The following is a 26,487-nucleotide window of genomic DNA, read 5'->3' as shown; positions in this document are numbered from 1 at the left end:
CCCTTGTTCCCTCGTTAGTATTGATGTTCATCAGTGTCACCTGTACCTTTTGTGATTATGTGTTCTATATAAGCTTTCGGTGTTTGTTCCTTAGTGCTGGTTCGTCTTGTTAACATTCGGTTCTGTGAGTACTGTGATCTGTCTGTTAATGTTCCACTTCCATTTTATTGTCAAGTCTAGTTATTGTCTTAGTTACTGTTTGTTTGCCCCATTGTGGGTCTTTATTTTCCGGTTATAAATAATCTGTGTTTTGTGAAAGTTACTGTCTGCGCTTGGGTTCTATTTAGTGTAACGTGACACAATATGGCCTCTTTAAGGTGAATACCCAATATTTACTTAGTTCCTTAGGTAAAACCCCTGTCCAATAAGAGGCATTTTATCGATCACTCCAAGAAAGACATGCAGACCTACAGTAAAATGTTCCTGGTGCGCAACATCAACAGCACAATAACACTTTGCACGTGGCATTACATAATGCATGGAGCAGCACAAGAGCATGAAGGGTCCCATTGAGATCCTGCCATGGTTTATATAAAGGGCAAGAGTGGAGGGGGGCTGTCAAACATTTTGTTGATTCTAAAAAGAATACAGCAAGAGAACCAGACCTGTCCAGCTCCTAGTCAACGTATAAAGATCCAAGTAATTGTGTTTGTGAGTGTTGATACATGCACGAATACAATGCATTCTAGAAAAACAAAAAAGTGTCCAGGGTGCTCAGTCAGATGTTTGAAGGTGCTCTTTGGGCTCGGGAATTCAGATAAGTGTAAAAAAGAAAAAAATCCAAGGGCACTCTTCAAAATTATTTAAAAAGCCTTTATTTCCTAGCTATTTCTTAATAGAAATGTAAAAACATAGGGAGAAGCAGGCGCAAACAGCCTTCTTTCTATGCATTCTATACTCTCTTCCAATCATGTTGGAATTATATTTATGAGATGAGTGCACATGAACGCCACCACAATATCATAATTACCAGTTGGAATTTTATTTGTGTCCTTGACTTTGCAGTGTTGGTGGCGTCAACTAGAGAATCATGGCATAAGTTGTTTCTCATTAATCATAAATCATAAAATGTAATTGTGAATGTTGACATTACAATTTAATTGCTGCACATTTTGATTACTATTAATAAAGAGTAGATTTATTTACAAAGCTTGCCAGAAGTTTAACTAAAATGCTAATTCTCTGTGGCACCACAAAATTAAAAAAATGAAGCAATATGCAACGATAAGCCATGTGTTATTGGGATTTCTCCAAGAAATTGAACTAACTAAAACAAGCTTTTCTTCAATCACGCAATATAATTCATTAGCTTAGCCATAAGCCGTTTACAGTTTGTGGGAAAGCAGAAACGCAGGCGTATTTTGTTTTTCACCGTGTACCAAAGATCAAGATCTGTGAATTCATATAGCATATACTGACTTCTTGACTCAATAAAAAGAATACAACTTCAAAAGCTACACGGCTTACAGTAGAAGCCTTTATGCCTGCTATAAACTGCGATTTCACAAATCACTCTTTACGACATGGATCTAATAAACTTGGGTACAACATGCATGTGGACTATACGATGATGACACCTATTGATGTAGTGTTTCCATGTTTTATGGGGACTTTCCATAGACATAATGATTTTTATACGGTACAAACTGTATATTCTATTCCCTTACACTGACCCTACCCCTAAACCTACCCATCACAGAAAACTTTCTGCATTTTTACATTTTCAAAAAATATCACTTAGTATGATTTATAAGCTGTTTTCCTCAGGGGGACCAAAAAATGTCTCCACACGAACAAGGATTTCAGATATTGCCATCCTTATGGGGACATTTTGTCCCCATAATGTAGGGTTTACCACACACACACACACACACACACACACACACACACACACACACACACACACACACACACACACACACACACACACACACACACACACACACACACACACACACACACACAGCTATCTAAATGGGGACATTACAGATGTAATGTTTTTTATACTGTACAAACTGTATTTTCTATGCCCCTACAAATCACACAAAACTTTCTGTATTTTTACATTTAAAAAAAAAACTTTAATTACTTTATTTTTATACCAGATTTACAAATGAGGACGTCCCTAAGGGGAGGTTTTTGGAGTTTTTGTCAGGTTTTGGTCACTACTGGGTCCAATTTTGTCCCCAAAATATAGTCAAGTAGGTACACACACACACAATGCTGAGAAGGCAGAAAGCTGTGTCTAGCACTTTCAGGTCAGAGGTCAGATATGTACAGCTTTGATGCACAAACACCAGGGCAGCCGGATGAGTCACAGAAGATGCTGACATCACCCTCTGGCTCATAGGTGGAAGCCACACACACACACACACAGACACACAGACACACAGACACACAGACACACAGACACACACACACACACACACACACACACACACACACACACACACACACACACACACACACACACACACACACACACACACACACACACACACACACACACACACACACACACACACACACACACACAGCTCATTATATCTGAGTGCTGCTGTCTATATGTGCGCAACTAACAAACCTCAATCAGATTAGCTCAGAGTGTGTGAAAAAGTGGACCAAATAAATGTGTATCAGATCTCATTATGCTGAAATGTCTCTAAAGCATCATCATGTTCCTGTACCGTATAGAGAGGCGAGAGGGCGTACAGAGCACATGCTGTACACAAGGTCAATTGTGTGAACCTCCACCTTACTAGGTCTCCTTGTAGAGAAAAACATCAGTATCAACCCAAAAGAAGAATGTAATATTCTCTTAGGCTCAATCCCAATTCACCCCTACCCCTCCGTTTTGCGCGTTCACGTCTAGGGGTAGTGTGTCCCGATTCTTGTTGTGATAGACGGGTAGGACGAAGGGGTAGGGCTATATAGCCCTCGAAACTGAGATTTTTCAGAGGCACACTCCGAACGGAGGGCTACGAGAAAGTTCCCAGAATGCATCACAAATCACTTTACTTACTCTTGTAATAATAATATAGGCATTTAAATTAAGAAATTGTATAATAAATTACCTTTCCAAAACAGAAAAGACATACATTTCGAGTAAGAAACGTTATAATCATCATGTTTCCTCAGAGGTAAGAGCAGCGGCGCTCATTGTCAGTCGTCGTCATGTAGAAATCCTGTAAAAACTCGTCGCTTCCGTAACGTCAGAGTGATCGTCGACGACTGATGACGTATCGGGTTCATGAAGGGTTGTTCATTTCGTAGGGGAATATTTCAACCCCTTGGGCATTGTAACTGTTACTCGAAAACAAGGGGTAGGGGCAAGGGGTGAATTGGGATAGAGCCTTAATGTTCTCAAGCTTCATTTAAGAATCAGTTTTGTCTTAAACGCTGCTTCTAAAATTCCTCTGGAAATATAAATGAGATATTGTTGACGTACAGAAAGAGTAGGGAGCTATCATAGAAGAATTGGATGAGAAAGGTGTTCATTTTGGGACTTGACTGCAAACTTTGGTTTCTTGGCAAATCTGAGCACGGTTTGAGACTGATATCTACGATAGTCAATTTGCCAGGAGAAATATTTGCAAAGCATGCGATTTAAAGTCGACGAGAAACGTCACTCATAACTAAGGGTGCTCTGATTGATCGTGTGGGCGATTATTATCGGCAGATAATAGCTTTATATAGTTTGATCAGTGGTGTCAATAAAGGCTGATCAGAAGAGCCGATCAGATGACGCAAAATCACAAGACAGAGCAGAGACATTGCAACGACAGCAACCCTACAGGAATGACAGCAAGTAACTAGAACTGTGTGATTTAAGTGCATTTCTTTCCTTCACAGTGGGTGCACTTTCGTTCCTCCTTAAAAGCCCAAATCAGCATGATCAGTGATTGTCGTAAAATACAGTCTACTGTAGCTAAACTGCAGGATGTACTCGATAATAACAATAATAAAAAAAGTTAGAAGGTTTAAAAACACACAAACATATGACAAAATGCCCAGCTTGGTGAGTATTCACTTAAATACCGTCGGTTATGTCTTAAATGAACATAAACAGTTGGGAAATAAGTGGCATGTGTAACAGTATTTTGAGATTCGGTCTAAAAGTGACCGCAGCCTAATATTTCAGATGGATTTCACAGAAATGCTTTGTTTGTTAATCTTTAAGCTCTTCCTAATCACCTCTAAGATGCACATGTTGCTTGTCAATAAATAAAGAGTTGTCAATTCATGATTAATTTTTTTAATACTTGAAACACATTGTTGTTAAGATTTGGCCTATTATTTATTTCAGTGATTGGTGTCGGCCAACAGTGCTTCCAGTGATCGGCCCCAAAAATCCCGATCACAGCACCCTCACTCATAACCAATTTTACTTACAAATGTAGACATATTTCTGAGTAAAACTGGACATTCAATAAGAACAAATAAGATGGGACAATCTCATACATCAGGAATCGATTGGGTTGTAAAAAAAAGAAAAGAACCGGGAATATCACAGCACTATAGAGTTTTTGATTAAATATTAAACAAGCACTAAGAAATTTAATTGAGTCAATTTTGATTTCATGTTGACCTTGACCTTCAATCTAATTGCTTTCTAGATGAAATGTCTTTGATCTTATTTGTGATTTTTCTTTCATACAGGACCGCAGAAACCACACAACAGCTCCATTCATCATGTTACTTACAGGTGTTTTATGAACCTCTGTGTGCAAAAAGCTGAAATCCCTCAAGCCAGTGCAATGAAGAGGGAACAGGAGAGCAGAAAGAATGAGAGCCGGGGTGATTGTGGTATTAAGAGTCCCTTGTGGCCCTTTTGGTGATGGCAAAGTTCTCGTCAACCATTAGTGCTGCTTTTTGGCTCATGAAGAGCAGCGGTGCCCCTACCCAGCATGCACCTGGTAGGCAGGGAGCAGGTAAGTGCAGAGGGCAGATCTGTTAAATTGAAAGCAGAAACAGTAGTCAGACAGCATGAGTGCTTTCCTCTGTATACTTGGAGTGATGGCAAGTGGAAAAGTACTCCATACAGTCTTAAAACCTGCTAAGCCTGATCAAATCCAAGTGAAACGTCCTCCTCTCAAAAGCAGCAAATGCACCTCTAGATGGACAGTTTTCTTCCAGAAAAGAGACAAGACTCATTAGACCATTGTACCTCTGAAGAAAATTGTTCTATTTCAAGGTGTTTTATGAGGCTTTGCAAGAATACAGTCTTTATCAATTGTTTAAAAGCTGTTTGAATCAGTGACATAACAGGAGACTATACTTAAGGAACATGTCTTGTCTTGTTTTTAAAGAGGAAAACATGAATTCACTAATGCATTTAGTATATGGGGGAAACTGCAACTGATTGCTTGAGATGTCTAATACTCTCAAATTATTTATTCAATGTCGCATGTTTTTGTTAAAAACACAGGCCATGTTTTATTCAAGCAGCCTATATTATTAAAACTCTCATCTGGATCATATTTTTTTTTTGTTTTAAATTTGTTGAGAAGTAAAAATAATAATGCATTTTGCCTTTTCCAGTATTCTTTATTTTCCATTATGTCATTACATTACAAAAAAAAAAAAAATGCAGTGATATATTTTTCATTTAAATCAGCATACATGAAAGACAGTAAAAGTAGAACTACAATGATGTATAAATACTTATGTACAAATTTTTTCTAATTACATTGCTGACAGTTACATTTATATGCATTATGGTAAGCAAAAAAAAAAGAAGAAAAAAGAAAAGGATTTTGAGGTGAAATAAGACCCATATATGTTTCTGACATGTTTTGTGAGATTTACTGAAAAAAATGGTTACACTTTATTTTGATGCTCTACTTTAGACATTCTACCAACTGTAAGTAACTTTGCAACTACATGTCTACTAACTACTAGTATTAGTGGACTGTTAGGTTAGGGTTAGTAGAATAAGTTGACAAGTAGTTGCAAAGTTACTTACAGTCAGTAGACTGTCTAAAGTGGAGCATCGAAATAAAGAGTTCCCTGTCACGAAACAAACTTCTGTTCTCCTTTACTCATGTGCAGCCATGTGTTTGCAAAAGAGTTTCATCTGTCATTATTAAGGGGAAGGGAGAGATGCCCAACCGTCATCCTTCATCCACAGGTAGAGAGCAGCAAGGGCTGGTGGAAACAGTGCGTTTCAGACCCCAACTCAGAGACGACGTCAGTAGCATTATGCATATCGCAAGTTAATAGGCCTGTCATACCCAATACTCTCCTGTTATCCTTAGTGAGCACCATGGTCACACATGCTCATCTTATGCGTGGTCTCCATTGACAGATTGACACAATGCTGTGTGGAGTCATTTGTCACATTTTGGTGCTGATCGTTGAGCTTTTGGTTTTTGCTTATCTAATGCAGGGTGATGTCTAGAGGGTATGGGGGTCATTAATCATTAAATGTTCACGTCCTCATCATCATATATGTCTTAAAGAGGAACTTCACCGCTGACAAAATGGGCTTTCAATAAAACTTGGCTGCCTATGCAGTATAAAGGCAAGTTTATTGAGTTTTACATTTATTAAGTGGATGATGGATGCTGCACATGACAAACTTTCAATTTATTGAAGAAAGGTGTTTTATTGTCTCTAATCGATTTTTTAAACAACATGTTTTCATCGGAAAATTATTTTAATTGATCATTTTCTAGGTTTTTCCTATCTCTTTAATATCCCTATGCATTAAGTCTTTTGTAAAATCACTCTAACTAATCAATTGTGAGCATACCTCTGAAAGTCTGCTAGATTCTTCTTATAGTAATACATAAAAACACAAGCATATTGATTATTTTGAATTTACAGATTTCACAAGATACAGCAGAAGAGTGAAGTTACAAGGTAGTGCAGAGAGAGTTGAAATAAATTCAAATAAATATGATGGGACATTTCTGGACTATGAACTTAATGGATTCAGACCATATGCTGTTGTGATTCAATAACACTAAAGTTCCATCTGGTCGCCCACTTTAACAACGTGGACATAAAGCAACAAATTTCTTCCAAATAGCCATTCAACGCTATATTAACTTCCTGTTAAATTGCTGAAACGAGGCAGACAAGAATGGACAGGTAAGCATATCAAGCCTTTTACTTTACTTAAGCATGCCTTTTGTTAATGATAAAAAAACACATGTACCTACTCTGCTAGAAAAAAGAAATAACGTATATAATCAGGTATGTAATAAAACGTAAGAAAAGCATTTAAAAGAAAAGAGCAGCAGCAAGCCTGCAGAGGAACGGAAAAGAAGAAAAACTAGAAAAGAAACATTTGAATGTTGGCATGGATGACAACAATTTTAAGGTCATTCAGGTGTTGTGATGATGTCTGAATACTTCAAAATTCAAAGTTTGAAGGTTATGACAACATTTATTGAAAATCATGCTACTCATGGAAATCTCACACTCAATCCAATGGGGCTTTTTATTTTATTTTATACTTTAAACAAGATGACTTGAAACCAGATCAATAAACTACTTGTATCAAAATAGCAAAAGTTCCTATAATTGTATGAAGACGTATCTCTACATTACAGGCTTTCACTTTGTGACAAGAATTCTCATTTAAAGTTGATAAAGGAAGTAAACGAGGAAGTGAGAGAAAGCAAGAAGGAAGGGGTTGGGAAGGAAAACAGGGATCGTAGAAAGATTTTTTTTCACCTCTGCTTAAGGCTCAGCTGTCTGTTATGTCATATCCTGTCATTACTTCCTGTCAGAGAAAATGGGGAAGGCATCGCTGCAGGAAAGCTGGGTAAATTGCACTGTCTGTCTGTCCCCCGTCGAAAACCTTTACGCCCACATCCAAATAAACAGTTTCCTTTAGGGTTAAAACGACAAAAACAGCCAGTCAAAAAAGAGTAAAATAAGTAATTGTTATCACTGTTTATACCTGTCAGCAGTTTTCAATTTAGGATATTTTTCCTTTCTTTGACAATATATGGCACAACTGCCAACTACACACATTCACCAAGTACTGATTTTTATTTTCTTTAGGAAAATCCTCTTTAAAGCAGAGGTACCACATGGAAAAACATATTTTACCACCTATCAGAAAAATTACTATTTATAGTTACACACAAAAATCCATTGCTCTTTTATTTTGGCATATGTGTAGCCTGACTACATATACTATGCCGGGCTATACATTGCACAGGCCACACAGTTGTAGCACAAGTATAAAATGTCTGCTACCACCTCTGAAAACAACCACAAAAAGTGGAGTTCATCACTTAAACAGACATGTGACTGACAAAGGACATTATTTTTCCATACAGTTTTATGAATGATGGTATCTGGAGGAAAGTCCACAAGTGAGACTCAAAGAATTCATAAAACTTATGACATTACAGGAAATCCCTAATATAGACAAATGCATCTAGATATAGCTGTAGAAGAATAAAAGACAGATAGACACATTTGGGCAAATAAAAGTGCGGCAATATATGGTTTATCTGTGTTCTTTAAGACACATGGGGTATTTCATAAGATTTATGTACATTTATAATGCAATGCTAATCAACATAGCTTTTATCACTGTATAGAATAGTATAAAATAATATAATTTCAGTGATTCTATGACATGAAGCCACATCAGATCACAAAAGGAAGTTATTTCAAACACTCGGCAACAGATCTGGGGGCTCGTCCGGGATATTCCCAAGAAACAACTTTGAAAAATCATCTTCCATCAGAGATAAGTAATTTTTGTAAGTAATTTTAAGTAATGTTCTCCTGTGGTGGTAGGATTCATAGAATCAGGTCTCAACTACATACGCCTTTGCAGTGATGTTATGAAGTAAGTTTGAAGTAAAAATATGTCATTAAATGTTCTCTTTTGTTGGACAGCAGGTTTATAAATGCTTCTTGTTACAAGTTTGGTAAGATGTTTTGCGCGAGTTTTCCGCTCTGATCTCAGTGCTGCTTTTCACCATGAGAGATGCTACACTTATATTTATTTAATTAAAACTTAACAACTTAATTTCGGTTAATCGTGAAGCCCTAGATTAAGCTCAGACACTAAGAGGGACACAACAAACTTACCACAAACAAGCACCTCTCTCACACACATGCAAAGCTGTATATAGTTCTAGTACTTTGTTGAACGCAATTTTTTTTAAAATAAAGCAAAAACATGTTTTGTTTGCCAGTAACAAAAATGAATTTTAATATATGCTTTCAGCAAAATCGTCAGCTGATAAATTAAGAAAGAGTGCAAACAATTGTATTACCCTACTTTAAGCTGGCAATGCATCTTATTTTGATGAAAGTCAAATGTACATAAAGCCAATTCAGTAATGGCAAATAAAAAAATTTACAACCATTAGAAATAATGTTGAAATCACAAAACCGAGCCAAAATGCATTTGCTAATATGTATGTACAGTATGGGGAAAGCATTATTATGAAACTAATACAGCGTTGCCATTATCTGCTGCTGAAACAGGACTAACTGCAGTGCACCAAAATGTTGTAGATATCCATATTAAACACAAACTCCTGCGAGAGGTATTTCTGAACGCCTGCGGATTCCCATCTCAGGGAAAGTCTTTTTATATGCTCCGATTCTTTGTTTAATCACAAAACTGGGCAATTCATCAGCTTGACTAAATATGGAAAGCTATGTTTCAGATACAGAAAATCTGAGATGATTTATTGATTTACACTGTTTTTGCAGTGCTTCCTTATGTCTTACCTTCAAGATGACGCGTACAATAGCAGTTGCTGGGGTGGAAAAAGGCAGCGTGTTGTAAAAGGAGAACGGCTTGCAGCACATCACCCGGTTTATCTGACAGGGCTGACATGTTTGCTTGTGTCACCACAGACATCCACATCCATTCCCCCAGCCTGAGAGACACTCTCACGTCACTGAGCCACTGGCTTTCATTACCGGCCGCCTCAGCAGAGCTCAACATTACTCTCCCTCAAGGCAAAGGGCGACTCTGTCTCTCAAAGTTTAGGTAATGGGAGTCTCTGTCATGAGTTTCCTGGTTTATCTGAGGTTCAGATAAGCACCTGTGAGTGTTTTGAAAAGTAAAAAACTCAACATAACTGCAAGCGCACTAAGAATAGAAATGTTAGCTTACACTTTCTAAACTGTTGCCCGACCGGTGTAAATGTCGAGCACAAAAAGCAATTACCTGTTCTTTGTCAAATAAACTGATGTTTTGCCCTTACATGCTGCCAAGCCAGTAATTTAACTTCTTTAAAAAAAATATGGAAGAATAAAAACAGTCTTAAACATTTGTGGCAAGTTGTGCCTTGCAGAGGAAAAGGACATTTATATTCAGTGGGGCTGTTGAACTATAGGTCTAAGCTGTGCCTTTGGCAATGCATTTACAGTCTTAAAGTGGAAATTCAGGTGGTCAGTGACTCTATCAATATGTTAGCATCGGTAATGACAAAAATCTATCATTCACCCTTAAAGCCAGAGATGGACTGGTTTTAGGGAGCACCGTTACTTTTACAACTTTGCCGTCCAACTTTAGATTCAAAGTAAACATACAAAGATTTTATTGGTGAAGTGTGCATTTATTTTGACGTTAGAACGCTTTCTCCTATCCCAGCTATGGAGAGACAATTTTAAGTAATACTTGTATAGATTGATTTCCATGAGAAGTTTAAATACTCTGTGTTGTTATTCTGTGGCCACCCTGATAGAAGCAATTTGAAGTGGAAGTTGCAATTCTGTTAATTGACGCTAGAAATTAAACACTACTTTTAAAAGACGAAAAGTTACAACTTTGTCAGGCTAAGCCATTTTAGCCACAGTGGTGGAGCCACAATCAAATGCACCTGGTAAGATTAAATGTAATATCGGATTACTGTTTAATTAAACTGCGCCACCATTGCGATGTTAATTGTTACTGCATACAAATCAATATACAAACCATATAATACAAAAAAAAATTCGTATTAGATTGCCGTAGGCGCTGATACCAAGAAGTTGTTAGACTTTAAAAGCAACATTTCTCTCAAAACAAACACCTTATATAACTGCTAAAAAAGTTCATGCAACAAAGTTGGATAATGAAGTGCCAACGGACAAAGTTGATGACTTCTACACAAGCACAAGGGTGAGGGCGACTCCTGACAGATGGAGTGCAAGACGTTACCCTCATAAAGCCATCATCACTTAGCATTGAAAGCCCACTGAGAAGCAGTCGTCCAGCACTAAAGTGTGTAGAAGTCACAGCAGACGTTTGTCATTACCCTTTACTTAGCCTCTGGCTGAATATCCTATTAAAGAAGACGCTGTGCATGAGTTTAGAAAGGCCTTTCTTTTACTACCAGAATGATAGCAGTCTGGGGTAATTACCAAACTCCAAGGTTACGGCAATTTACTTCTCAAAGGACTTCTGAAAGATATTGCAATCAGCACACCTTCAAGACTCACAAGGCCTTTCTAGCAAAGTCTAATCAGAGCGTTGACAGCCTTATGTTAGCCATTATAACTTCTTCATCTACAGTAGGTCAAGACTTTCTCTTGCCATATTCAGGTTCAGTTTAATAAACAGTATTTGTGGCATGCTGTATTGTACCACAGAAAATAATTTTGACTGGTCTCTTAGCAGTGGCGGATGCAGAACGTGACAGATGGGTGGGCCTGGATTAAGTCGAGGTGGGCCTGAATCTAGGGTTTAGTAGGCTATATTTATGGAGATGAGAAATAAAAACCGCACTGTACAGCTATGATCAGCTGTTCGGCCGAGCTTTCGAAGTTGTTAATACGGAAAGACCGAAGCTGACCGGTTGGTTTTAGTCAAATGACCTTGCGGCACTCTCTGAAAAGTTGAGATGTTTTTCATCTCGCCGCGGCATATAGGCGCGCCTGGAAAAACGAGCGCGCTGCAGCCTGCACCACATGCGTATGGCAAGCAGTGTTGCCAGATTGGAAATGTCCAATTATCGTACCAGAAGTTCAAAATGATCGTATTTGGAAGAACATTATCGTACACGACGTAAACGTGCAGAATACAGCTATTTATCCCAACATGTAGGATGGATTAGATGGAGTAGTGTTGACGTGCGGGCCGGGCGACACGTGTGGTGCCTGTGTGTGTGTGTGTGTACGTGCTTGCGTGCAGGCAGGTGAGCCTGCAAAATGATTCTGGGTCAGAGAGAGAAGCGGTAGGATGTTTTGACGAACGACTGAAAACTATGAAATTATCGTACATTATGGGATTTTTTTCATTATTGATCGTACATCGTACAGAGGTCAAAATTATCGTACAAATACGATAATTATCGTACATCTGGCAACACTGATGGCAAGCTAAAGTATTCATAAAGCATGCGGGACGCGCGATTTGCCATAAAAGCGCGCATTCTTAACGTGCACTTTGTGGTCACGGAAAACGCGCGCCAGAAATTTGTGGTTTTTGCATTAAAAAAAAAAATGTATGAAACTTTATTGTAAAGTGTTACCGGAATTACAACTGGAAAATTAGCGAGATGTGTCTCGAACGAAGGGATTAAGGGACTGTCCGAGGTGCTGAAATAAAAAACAGTGAACTTGAAACCGAGAGTTGTTTTTCTTGTTACAAAAACACTTCAGAGGCATAAAACACCTGCAGACAGAAACAATATCATTTAAATAGCAGATCACACGTCGAGGACGCACGTTTAGATGCAAAAAACGCGCGTTTCTGAAGCGCTTTTTCCGTGACCACAAAGCGCACGTTAAGAACGCGCGCTTTTATGACAAATCGCGAGTCCCTTGGCAGTCGAAACGCATGCGTTTGACGAGTCAATCAGATGCCTGACCACGTCTTTCACGACCGCGTCGCTTCCATTATGAGCGCGAACATCTGAAATAACAAACTTGAGCGCGCAAAAAACGCGATATGTGAACGGGCCCGTCTTTGTCTTTCCAAGACACGGTGTTCATGTGAACAATGAGCCTCGTCCCCTCTCCTTGCAAGGGTGTCAAAGTCTGGAAAAAATATGTACAGTGACATGACATAACTGCCAGATTCAAACTGTGCGTTCGCGCGTTGGCTGGCGCTGAGCCAGAGATGGACGCGCTCAGGCTTGTCATATATCATATAAAGTGTTCGGCGGGCCGTATATGGCCAAACTTAATTCATTATTATTATTATTATTAAAATTAAAAATTTAAATTTCGTTTTTATTAATCTGATTGGGTGGGCCACCTGTCAATCTGGGTGGGCACGTGCCCACCCAGGCCCGCCCATAAATCCGCGCCTGTCTCTTAGTCAGAAAAAAACTAATCAAAATGAGTCATGCAATGTTTACAGTAACACGCTTACAAATGGAAATCAAGGGTGCATGGCATTAAGGACAGTTTAAAAGCAGAAATCTCATAAATGTATTAATTAATTATTTTATTAAAATGCCACGTCACAGATGTTGTCAGCAGAAAGTTAATTTTAAGAAAAAGTGTGGCTTTTTCCCCCCGAATGACTAATGACAAATTTTAACAAGACATGCACAGTAACAACGCTCAGCTTGTAAGGATTTTGAGACATATGGACTTGAAGAATGGGTATCATGTTTGTGGTTGAGTAAATTGTAACTGACTATGTTCCGTGGGTTTAATTGCAGAGGAGGCTTTGATGAGAGATCTGTTTAACATGGTGTGTGACAAACATAAAAAAACAGCCCTTTAAAATCCTATTTAGCTCCCCACTCACAAACAGCTGTAGAGACAAAGAAGAGACAAGCCCGTGGGTTGTGAAACTCCATAGCCTACATATTGCTGCACCGAATCGGGAATTTGGATGTAAAATAAAGACCTTAAAAAAGCTTTAAAATTTTAATGTGCTATCTCTCTTTTTTATTTATTTTAGACCACTGAAAATTTATTTGTTGCATGTTGCACTCCAATTTCAAAAGTATGTTGTGGTCCTAAAGCCTGAAATTTGAACAAAAATGTAATTTAATAAAAAAAAAAGTATAACATTGAGTGAAAAGTCTATTTAAAAAATAAACACAAATTTGCTTATTTTATTTGACCTAAAGTAATAATAAAAAAAAATCTTATTCATTTCATATAAAAAAACAAAACCTCTGCTTTTTTTTTTTAAATCATAAAAGTTTGTTTCTTTCAGGATTAAAATAAGTTTTAGAGGGATAGTTCACCCAAAATGAAAAATTCGGTCATCATTTACACACCCACATGTAGCTCCAAACTTGCAAGACTTTCGTTCACCTTCGGAACCCAAATGAAGACATTTGAATGAAATCTGAATGATTTCTGTTCCTCCATTGACTGACACTTAATAAAGTTCATAAAGTGATCGCGGTTTAGTCCAAATTTTAAGTCCAGAGATGAGTGAACATGTTTCGACTTTCCGCCTACGTTTTACACCAAGGAAAACTTTCTTCAACCAGTAATCCCTCTGCATTTTTTGGGAATCCAAAATATTTCCAAATCTCTGACTTTAGAAGGGGGATACCTTTTTTAGCAGCGTTCCTCCTTCATGTGAGGATTGTTTATATTAGACTAGAGTGCGCAGCGCTTGCATCTTTTGAGAAGCATTCACACAATGCTTCTACAAATTGGGATTGTTTACATCAGAGTGCACATGCGTCTTTTGCGCAGCATAGCTACATGCAGTATTTTTTTAACAGGTTGATGGAAAAGACGCTAATGTGCATTCTAAAAATCTATATTCGGATATATAATTGACCCTTCGCTAAGCCACGCCCGAAAACCCCCACTGTCCAATCGTGTCTTAGCAACCGTAACTAGGCGCGGGAGATCTGACAAGCTTTCGCGCGAGGGGAAACATGCCGAAGCGTTGTGCGTATGGATTGTGCAAATCTGATACCCGGTATCCTAAAAGTTTGGACGGGGAAGTGGAATTTTTTTCCTTTCCGAAAATCTAAAAGCCGAGGGGAGAAATGATGGGCGTGGATCAGCAGTGTGGGAGACCCCATTCACAACTAAATGTCCACAGGATTAACAAAAGCAGAAATAATGACGGTTCTTTGTTCATAATGCACATGTTTTAACGTAAAATAAGACGATTAAAGACAAGACGGAGGCTCACTGACATACTTTAAAATATATTTCAGCATTTTGTTAATCGACGGCCTACTACCCCTGACTGAGTAACTTTAACCCAATCCGATCGCGACTCTCCCGGTGTTAGTGTTATTCCACAAGATTTATGGATAAGCTGTTTGATTTATAATTATTAGATTATTTTCACATTTCACTTGCCCTGATGTGCTCGAACATAGCTGTTCCTCAGTTCGTGTGTTTCCCATTTGAATGGTCAGCGTATGAGGCGCTCTGCTTGCGCTGGGACTATAGGCTTTAGCTTCAATTTTTATGAAATTATTCTCTAATCGGTTGCATATTATGTCATGGATATATCCCTCGAATGCACACTGCAGTCCCTTTTGTCTTGCTCTCTCAGATATTTCACATGTTCGCCAAAAATGACTAACTATCTCATTGGGAATGTCTGACACCGGTGCATACACACTGTAATAGACGTGCCAGGCGCGAAAGCTTGACAGGCGTAGCAACAGTAACTAGGGAGGGCGGGGCTTAGCGAAGTGTCAATTATTCTCTGTATTTTGAAGTGTCCGCGATAATACTGTGCATTCATTACCGCATTATTCGCAATATTCATTACCGCGATTTACAGAATACCGGTACACGTCTAGTCAAGATTAAGCGGCATTGTATCAACATTTCACCTTCTAGCCTTCCGTCTTCATTAAATATGCAAGTTCTTTGAACCCTGAAACTTGTAGTTGAGACAATGCATTTCCAGCTCAGTACATAGAGGAACCAAGCGCCACGACAGCTGAACCGCGGTTCCAACAGTTTCTCATTACTGAGAGACTCTCAGAGTCACGCAGGGCACAGAGTCTTATGGGTGATCACTGATTCAGCACAATCTGAAACTAGAACCCCGAACTCTCCCTTCCCACAATTTCTTATTCCCCATTATGTCTTGATGTGTGTGCCAAAGTGTTCGGCAGATGAAGATTAATGATGCGGTGCTATGATTAAATCAGAAAAGTAAACTATAACACAGAAACTTTTAAAGGCAGCCGTGCTCTCTGAGTAACTGTCACAGTGTCTTAAAAGCCATTATTTCATAATAGACATTTGCAAGATGAATGGTCAACACAAAATGTCAAACTCAGTGTTGTAGATAATTTGCATCCTCGGGTTTCTACACAACATTAGCAGGTGACTCATATTCTTCGAGGCCGCAATTTCAGAGATGCAGAGCTAACAAATGCATTAACAATAGTGTTTCAATCATAAGTGAGTTAGTTTTTTTTAAACAAATCCTTTTTGTACACTATGCAGCGAAGATATTTTTATATATAGCATTAACCTGATGGGTACAAAAGGAGCAATATCAGTGGTTTTACCTTATGTTCATGTTTTGAGACTAAGCAACTCTAAGTGACACTGACCAAACTGGGATGTTATTTGTAAATGAATGGTACACGCCGTTCAAGAACAAACTGAACAAAGCATGTCCGTCATGAATTAGGAAATACTTTCCGACAGTGACAGAACAAAAGGGGCATGTCATTTGTTCAATTTGGCATGAGAGTTGATCTTTTTCAACAAGCCAACTGGATCTAACAAAGAAGAGAAAAGAGGATAAAGAATGATTCTGATTTAGGAATCTGTAAATGACTGAAAGCAACACAATTAAAATCACAAAATGATGGTAAACTTATAATTATTTAGGCTTTTATTGTTGTCTTTTCTCTAAAGCCTGGGGAGAAAAAAAAAATCAAGCCCAGCAGCTGAAAAAATGTAGAGTTGTTGTAATTTGTGGAGACAGTCTCTTAGTCGTTCTGTAGACATTTTAAATACACCATAATAGACTTGTTTTAGTAATGACAATGCGTTGAACAAGATTAGTTGATGATACAATAACCTTTCATGATACAAAAATCCTTCAAAAGACACTCATTGGTCTGCACATATAGTACTGATGTTATCACTGAGTGAATCAATGAACATATCCTTTTGGTTAGGAGATGAATTAAAACCACCACCAATTATAGCTGAACTGTGTATTTTTTTCTGTTTGGTAATGATAGAGGCACAGAATTATACACTTATGCTTTAATATTGCAAAGTAACTGGAATGGATTCTACCATTATTACAGTATTGTTCTGAATATAAGACGACCCTGAATATTAGATAACCCCGGTTTTCAAGATGTACCTTTTGGAAAAAGGCCTTTTGAAGACCAAATCCAAGTATTATAAAGAAAATGCTTTATTTGAAAATAATTTTCATATTGCCTATTTACATTTTTTACTTTTGTATTTAGAGTGTGGTAAATAATGGTAAAATGTATCAACGACAATCACATTCAGAAATAAACACTTGTCATAGCTACCATAAAAATAAGATGAAGTTCTCATTTAGTAGATTTCACTTTGACTTTTTTATGTACTGTGACAGATGTTGGCATGTCAAAAAACACAGGTGTTTAATCAGCATTTCATCTGATCCAGGGGATATGAATGTTTTTTCCTTAGATCGATCACAGAAAAGACAGCAGTTTCTCCCTGAAGTTGGAGGGCAAATGTTAATTCATTACGCCGCATCAAAGCAGCTGCTTTAAGGATATTGACAGGCAAGTGCGTCAGTATGTAGCCAAAATAAGAAATGAGGTCCTTGCTGGTGGATAAGTTCAGCTCTTTGGCGATTTCCAGTGCTTTCAGCTGGATGACGGCTCTGGTTATAGGCAACCCCTCATTTATGTTTCCAGCTACGTACAGACGCACTTGCCTGTCAGTTTCTTCGAAGCGACTGTTTTTTGGACAGCGGTAAGCTTTTCTTTGACTTTTATCATATTGGTAGTTTTATTTTTCTTAGTTTTATTCCTTTTTGTACAGCACTTTGGTCAGCCTTGATTCTTTTAAATGTGCTTTATAAATAAATATTTTGTATTGTATCACTTTTAAGACAGTTAAAGACAGAGTATTTCTTGACTGCTTAATGATAGTTGTTTGATGACTCCACTGCATCCTGGGGTGAAATACTAGTTTTACACATATTTGGCGCTACCTATTGTTGCGGGTGTATTATTGACATTCGAAAGTTTAGACCCCATAGATAAGACAACCCTATTTTTCAGATGTATTTCCTAGAAAAAAAAAAACGTTGTCTTATATTCGGAACAACAATACAGTATATAATGGGGACGTGACACTTCAAATGCGGACTAAAGATTGCTCCCTGGAGGGTGTTCAATGCTGAATCCACCCCTCCCTCCCTTTTTTACCAGTCAACCCCATTAACTGAGAGCCTTAGCTTTATGGAGTCGAATACATGGTCTTCTAGGAAACATATAACACAGCACAGCCTCCAGGCTTCAGTGACAGTGGTGTTTTCATTAAGTTTCCATATTATCAATTACTTACAGCCACCAAGTAGCCAATTCCAGTGCAGATAAGAGACTTATTATGAATTTCAACACATATACTGTCAGGATGGCCGTGCCATGTAAACGGCCTTGGAGTGGTTCTCCTGGAGATGATGCAAACCAGGCATGCTTATAATGGTTGGGCTCAGATTTGTTCTTTTGAATTAAGACTCATTAAATTCTCATTCCGCAGAGTCTAACGATGCACAACAATAGAGCGTGTGCTTTAGGAGCATACGCACCATCACACAAATGTGCCATGTGCAACAAGATCATTGAGGTGCATCGCTGGCTACGCAAGCTGTTAGACCGGATGCCACTATTTTTTTACTCCCCATTCTACCGTAGCTTAACGCAGCCTTGGGTTTTTCCTTTCAATTCCCAAGCATTCTGCTATCGTCAAAGTATTTACTGTACGCTAATTAAAGTATTCAGGGGGGTAAATGCATGCAGGGCAACACATCTGACAAACTCTCGCTAAAGCTGAGCACAGAAACACACATATACCCAAGCTTAACACACACACACACACACACACACACACACACACACACACACACACACACACACACACACACACACACACACACACACACACACACACACACACACACACACACACACACACACACACACACACACACACACACACAACACACACAACACACACACACAACACACACACACACACAACACACACAAGGTATCTCTTTTCTGCTGTTTGTCTGCCAGTTACCCCAGGGAGTGATGTTGGCATGGTTGTCACAGTGTGAATCAAACTAATTAATCCTGGGGAGAAATGTTGGTGCTCAACACACATGCACACCCACATACACGTACACACACACACAATTGCATTGGCAGCGGAAACTTCCCACAAAGGGAGAGGGTCATTATCTCGGTTTCACTTCCAACGAAATTAAATGTTCAAATACAACAGGCGGTCTGCATCAAAGCAGATGGCTCTCCGATTTCAAAAGTGTTCCATCTTTCTGCAAATGCAAACTACAGAAAGAAGCTGGACCTAGACCAACCCCCCCCCCCCCCCTCTCCCTCCCAGATCACTTATTAGTCCTCAGGCAAGGTGTAAGCAGCGGGTCACGTTTTCTCTATGGACCACATTATGAGAGAAGTGCAATATCAATCTGGCGCTAATTAATTTCGTCTTGTCTGAGAGAGCAAGGGACTGGCAAATGAAGTAAATTTTTGGATGCAGATTCGGAAACTTTCCCAGTATGGTGTCAGACTAAATGAAACTCATTATTTAGATGACAAGGGAGACAGGCTGTGTTTTCCACTACAGTTTTTTCTTCTGTATTAGACTCACAGCACACTAGCTCAAAGACATCCCACGGTGCCACATAGTAATTTCTGAATAGATACAACAACCACAATGTGGATATGAACAGAATTTGGCAGATTAGCTTTTTTTTTTTTTACGGAGAGCGGCAATTCCTATGGAAGTGTGCAGAGAGGGAGGTAAACAAGGAGTCTTAAAGCATCTGAGCATACTGTATACTTGCATACATTTACTGAAAGGAAGAAAAAAATTTCAGTTAAGCAATAGTGTTTTAGAGAGCTTAGTTTCGATGGAGTAATATCAGAGAAAGTTACTGTCAGAAATTAAATATACGCAAGCAAGCGAAGATGCCCAGGGTCCTGATTTATCTGGGTGCATAAACATCTGTGGCCTTTGAAGATATGGGGTGCCCCCTTTTGAATGATATTAAGGCTTTAAAAATGGTCAAAGGATCCATTCTATCTCTTTGTGAAATGCCTTCCTTTTTGTAAAATTCTTCATGTTTCTTTATCTACTGTATGCAGAGGCTTCCAGAACAAGATTGATTTGACTTTGATAAATAAAGACTAATATTATTTTGTGCCAGTACATCTGATGGGCTTCATTACTGCTGCTGCAGTGAAAAACCCCAACAATAACAAACAACAACAAAAACAAAACAGCACTATGTGCACTTGAGTGAGTTTGAATTGTGCTTTATAGTTACTAATGTATACTGGCTGTCAGACCCAGGGCTGGTCCATTGAGTTGTTATTAGCATTTGAAGGTGGTTCATTACCTTGATGCAAAATGATGGTTGTCACTTCCATTTATAATGCACAAGTGTTGTCGGGAGAGGATTTTCTTTGCAGAGATATATCTCACTGTGTCATGACTATCTCAGTGTCATGATGATTGCACTGCAGAAAATACATGCCTCACTTTGCCTGATGGGGAAATAAGACATAACCTATGAAGTTCAGTTGACAAATGTGATCATAAACATTACTTAAATGTTAAAAGAACATTAAAACTTGTCATTTACTCACCTAAAAAAATGCAAAAGGAGTTAGGCAGAATGTCCAAGCTGCTATTTTCCTGACACTTCCTTTAATACATTTAGTCAATATTACATGCTGGTGTGTCCATGCAATGGAGGACAACACGTATCATTGTGTGTGAACCAATATACATTATAGAAATTATGGAAGATTACTTTTGCCTTTTAACTTCCTAATCATAACGCACTTAATTGAGAGACTCCCTGATCTGCTCTGGCTTAAATACTGAACCAAACAAACAAGTATTTTCCACAGGGAATTCAGCTGAATGTAATGACAAATGTAAAGACAAGCTTCCACCTGGGGATGATGGATTCACATTTGCTTATTGTAATCGGATTGACTCCGGGGAGCCATTCTGGAGGCAAACCAAAACCTGTCTAAGCAATAAAATGGGCTGCTGACAATGCCAGCAAGACCAAGGGAATAGAACATGATGAAGAAGGAACTTCTGTAGGGAAATGAAGCAGGATACAAGAACATCATTACAAATTTCACTGGGCACATACAATGTGTAACTGAACACCTACAGAGGAACCTTAAAAATACTCAATATTCTTCAAACTCATTAAAAGTAGGGTTGTGTACCGAAACGCGGTGCCAATAGGGAACCGGTTCCGACGTAAACGGTAGTAACGAGACAAAATAAGAACGAAAATTTCGGTGCCTGACTTCGGTGTCTTACATGCGCTTCATGAGGCTCACACGCACACACACGCAAGGTCTCTCGCTCTCTCCCTCTCCGCCGTGCGCGCGCTACACGGTTTGGAGCACAGTCTCTTCTGTCTCTGCATGCGCGCTCTTGCTCGCTCGCTCTAGATTCCGGGAGAGTTTAACTAATTTGCAGGCATCAGGCAGCGAATCAATATGCGGGAGACTCTCGGAACGTCTGCGGATAGCGAGGGGATTAATGAAGATTCTGAAGACAAAACGCTCCAAGGTTTGGCTGCATTTCACGTGTAAAATTACACGTCAGAACGCTCTCTGGGTGTGCCGATTGTCTGAAGCCCATATAGAATCACGCCAATACATTGGCTGATGGCGCGGGCGCCGCCTCGACGCTCTTAAGTCGTCATGTTATATTGGCACGCACGCCATCATCTGCTCCTCAGATTTCTCTGCCGAAAAAGGAAGCTTGACGGCAGCACGAGGAGCTTGGCACTGAACGCTGCGTCTCGTTCCCTATTCAGAGAACATAGGTTAACTTACACCAGTAATCAGAGACGTTCTCTTTCATAGGTTCACTCAACGCTGCGTAGCTAAGACGCCGTAACTAGTACAACGACCAGATAACTTACATAACTGGTTCAAGCAGACAAAACATGGGAACCTGGAGCCATGTCTCTATTAATCTCCAGTATTATTACATTGTAGAACCGTTTAAGCACCGGAACCGTTGAAAAAATACTGAGTAGGTACTGGTATCGGATAAAACCCAGCCGATACCCAACCCTAATTAAAAGGGAGTAATATCTTTCTCCAATGTGCTGAGGTGTTATACTCAGCCACTGTATAAGCAATAGTAAAAGTAATCCTTACCTTAGCACACCTCTTACACTCCCCTGTGTTTTGCTTTTGAATTACATCAAATCAACAGTGTTGCCTCCACCCTTTATTTCAGCCCTTGGGCCTTTTCACATGAATGTAATTGCCCTTATTTAATAAGATCGCAGTGTTATTTGACTTGAAGGCACACTGGAATCAGTCTCCAGATACAGTATATTAACCTCGGCTGGGAAAGATACTGGACTCTTGAATCATCTGGGGGCGATTACTTCTAGGCATTCATATGAGAGACTCCAAGGCACAGCATGGATAACTCATAAGCTTGTGGCAAGAGCCCTGCCCAACGCAAGTCCAGAAGTTCTCGGTCATGTCTGACAGCTGTGAAAGAGGGTCCTGCTCTCATGGGGTGAGAGATGACATGCTGGAGGCAATGTGGAGAGGTTATGAGAAGAGTCACGTGGCCAAATTCTCCTACTGAACAGAGGATGAGGGGTTGAATTATACAGCCAAACAAAGATAAAAAAAAGAAAAACAATGCCGATAGTGGCAGAAATTGTGGAAGGAATAATGCACCCTCTTGGGCTTTCATTTCCTCATAAAACAGAGTTGCGGGCTTGCAGAGAGCTGGATTTGTTTGTCAAAAAAGACAAACAAACAAACAGGAATCATCTTAAAAGTCCCTTCCTGATTCAAAGGCTGAAAAGGGGGAGAGCAAAAGCCAGAGTTCCAGCAATTCTTTTTATCTGCTCATCAAAGGCTGGCCGGACTACTCCACCAGCACTCAGCTTTCTGCTTAAAGATGACTCACTGACCGCAGCTCTGTGTTCAAAACCCTGCCATCCACTGTGGCATCAGCCACAACAGCAACTGTTTGAACAACTGAAAGACTACAGTGTCCGTTACAAGTGAACATGAAATGGCATTTGAATCCAATATTCTCAAATTTTTGTTCTTTCTGAGAAAAAAAAAGATCTCCATTCGAAACACCAACAAGTACAGTGCACCATTCTTTTCAATATATAGCCTAAATATATTTTAGTCAATAAGCCATTTTTATAGCTTTAGTTCTAGGGTTAGGAATCGAAAAGGTCAGGAATAGGATAATTGTAAAAAAAAAAAAATCTAATTTTGATTCTGCTTATTTAATGCATTTAAAAAATTCAGGCACAATAAGAAAGAGAACTCAATTCGGTACTCACGCACACATCAGAAAACCGCCTCACATATAGTTATATTTAAATGGCACACTTTGAAAGTGACGTGAAGGCCAAGTATGGTAACTCATACTCGTAATTTGTCCTCTGCATTTAACCCATCCAAGATAATGCACACACATTAGGAGCAGAGAAGTGAGTAGTGAACACACACACACACTACAAACCGTGATACACACCCGGAGCAGTGGGCAGTCCGGGGAGCGATAAGGGGTTAGGTGCCTTGCTCAAGGGCACCTCAGTCATTTTCTGCCGGTACTGGAATTGAACCAGCAACCTTTTGTAGTTGCTAACCATAAGGCCATGACTGGCACTAATTAATGAACACATTCGGATTTGGTCACGCCAAAGGGGGCACCCGGGCACCTATGCAAACTATTATTTCACAACAAGATCAAGAATGTAAATACAACCAAGAAATAGGGTACATTTTTATTTAATTTTGACTTAAAATCATTAAGTGATGCACAACTACCCTTACAAGAAGTACTGTATGTTATTACCATAAGCTTGTGCTGAACTTAGATGGTTCCCTAAACTAGTCAAGCTGGTGCTCAGCTAAACTCAGATAAACTAAACTAAAATCTGAATGCAAAACCTCAGTAAGCAAAACAGCATCTTTTTTCTAATAGCACATAATTAGGTTCATTAGGAGGAAGGAAGCACAGATTTACATTTTTCTTCATTGTGTCATACCTGTATTTGCCTGTATGTAAACCAGAGGGTCTATCAGAGGAAGACATACACATCTGCAGTTCTGCCTCTTTTTTTGTTTTTACAGAATGTTGCAGTGTTTATTATAATGGATTTATCCTTGCACACAATTATTATTATTTTTAAATTCATGTCCCCACTTCTTTAATCAAAAACATTAAATTGCCCTACCCCTCCAAATGGCAACTGTTCTTTTCATGATGTACGCCTCGCCAGAAGTTGGGACTAAATATCCTCCACAACTGACTGTAAACTGGCATTCAGATCTACCTCTGGATTGCTGCGCATTGCTAACTAAACAATCAATTCCCGAAGGACGAATTCAGGCCGATTTCGATTTTACTCGGATACACGTAACAATAGGGAAAGGAAAGAATGATTGCAACTTCCGTTTAATACCGACTTTTAATTACAAATTGCAAATGTGAATTGATTGCTAGATTTCTAGTTCTTTTATTTAAATAACTGACTGGTAGTTCAAAGCCAGGCTGTAATGTTTCCGGTCTCCTAATGGGACTGCTACCTGCCTGATCTGAAAGGAATAAAATGTAATTTTCAAGAAATACAATCTCAGGCATCATTAGTCCACTAAAATATAAAGTTTTATGCAAGGTCAGAGGAAGAGATGAGTCCCTCACCTCTGTGAAAAGATCCGTCCATGGATCAGATTTGAGACCCCAATCTTGTGATTAGATTTTAAGCAGGAAGAATTATTCAGATAATTGGAATATAACATACGATGTTTGTTTTAAAAAATATAAATAGCAAATGATACATGCCATGTTAAAATATGCTTGGTACTGCACTACTTAGAAAACCGCAGAGTTAAATTTGATACTCTGTTTCTTATAATCTTGAAATTGTGGTAGCAGGTTTAAGTACATGCTCAGTTTCACATAAAGGATAATCAAGGTGGAAAAATTTACATCCAAATGCATTTCAATGATGGAGTGACTTTCTCACCAGAGGCTGGTAAAACTAATAAAGTTGCATCTTGAAATGTATACTGTGCATTGCAATAGTGTCTTCTTTTTAAATCTGATTTTCCTCAAAGTGGAACAGAACAAGTTAGCAATTGTTTGAGCACAAAAAAGGTAAAACAATACCCTTGAGAGCTGTAATTTTTAGTCAGTTTACACAAAACTACAAGATAGGGGAATTAAAAGACAATCTATAGCTATGATGAATATTGTAGTAAGCATGCCTTAGGCTAATGGGCCGAATGTCATTTGTGTACAGTAGATACCAGTGAATGTGTGAACAGTGTATCACGTTGAACAGGCACGTGCAGAGGGGGGGGCTTTGGGTGCTCGAGCACCTGCCCTTTTGCCCCTTGGTGCCAAAAGTGCCCTTTTGTCAAGGCAAAATTTCCTCTCCTTTTTTGTAATTAAAGGCCCTTTTGTGGATGCCTGCCCAATCTAACTATTAGTAAAATTAATGAATAATAATTTAGCCGTAAATAAAATGACCCACATGATGACCTTTCACCTGACGAACTCATCCGGGACGATTCCTCACGCTGCACGCGCATTTTTTAATTTCGCGCGGCTACGCGCACTGCCAGAGGATATCTTCAACTCTGCGGCTGCTGGTAAGTGGTGTTTTATTCTCAGCGAAGTGATTTTGATGTTTGTTTACTTATTATTATTATTTTACAAGAACGACGTGAAGAGCATGCTGAGATGTTGTTTATATTGCTGTGTGTAGGCTGTAGAAGTAACGTTAGCTTGCTGTTTGAGGGAGAAAAGTTTCACGGGCGTCGAGGGGTCTGGTCTTTTTATGTTATTTGACTAAAAACTATTATTTTTACTTTAAACTATTATTATTATTATTATTACAGTATTTATTTAAAAAACGTATAGTGCCATAAAAATTATCATCACAAATCTGGTAAGAGTATAGGCTTATTATCACATAGGCTTACCAATATCTTATGTTTTGTGTGCAGAAGCCTCTGTGAACATCTCTCCTAGTACTATTATATACTATTATTATATTATTATATTATAGCAGCCTGGGCAGAATCTGCAGCGTTACAGCAGGTCAGTGAGCTAGTGAAGGTTCCAAACACTGTCAGCAATCTTTACATCTTGTCATGGTCACATGAAAATGATTTAATCAGCTAATATATCTCTATATGTTTGTTTTAATGTCTCAGATCAGCTCCAGCAGTATCAGCAACAGTGTTGTGCAAGTTACTTCCAAACTGTAATACATTATATATTACTTGTTACTGTTATTTAAAAGTAATTCATTACCTTACAATATTACGGTCCAGGAATTGTAATGCGTTACATTACTCC

General features: G+C 38.8%; 1 long non-coding RNA gene across 1 annotated transcript; it reads right to left on the bottom strand.

Annotated features, from left to right (window-relative positions):
• Positions 1–5,928: 5,928 nt before the first annotated feature.
• On the bottom strand, positions 5,929–20,585 carry LOC143741570 (uncharacterized). The gene is made up of 3 exons (XR_013205137.1): positions 20,489–20,585; positions 7,684–7,840; positions 5,929–6,147 (listed from the first exon to the last, which is right to left on the bottom strand). It is a non-coding gene; the product is annotated as an uncharacterized LOC143741570 (long non-coding RNA).
• Positions 20,586–26,487: the final 5,902 nt, after the last annotated feature.

The sequence above is a fragment of the Siphateles boraxobius genome, unplaced genomic scaffold, assembly GCF_051911475.1.
Source record: "Siphateles boraxobius isolate OS27281-9 unplaced genomic scaffold, OSU_SipBor_1 19, whole genome shotgun sequence".
Taxonomy (NCBI): Eukaryota; Metazoa; Chordata; class Actinopteri; order Cypriniformes; family Leuciscidae; genus Siphateles; species Siphateles boraxobius.
This window is presented reverse-complemented; position numbering and strand designations above follow the sequence as displayed.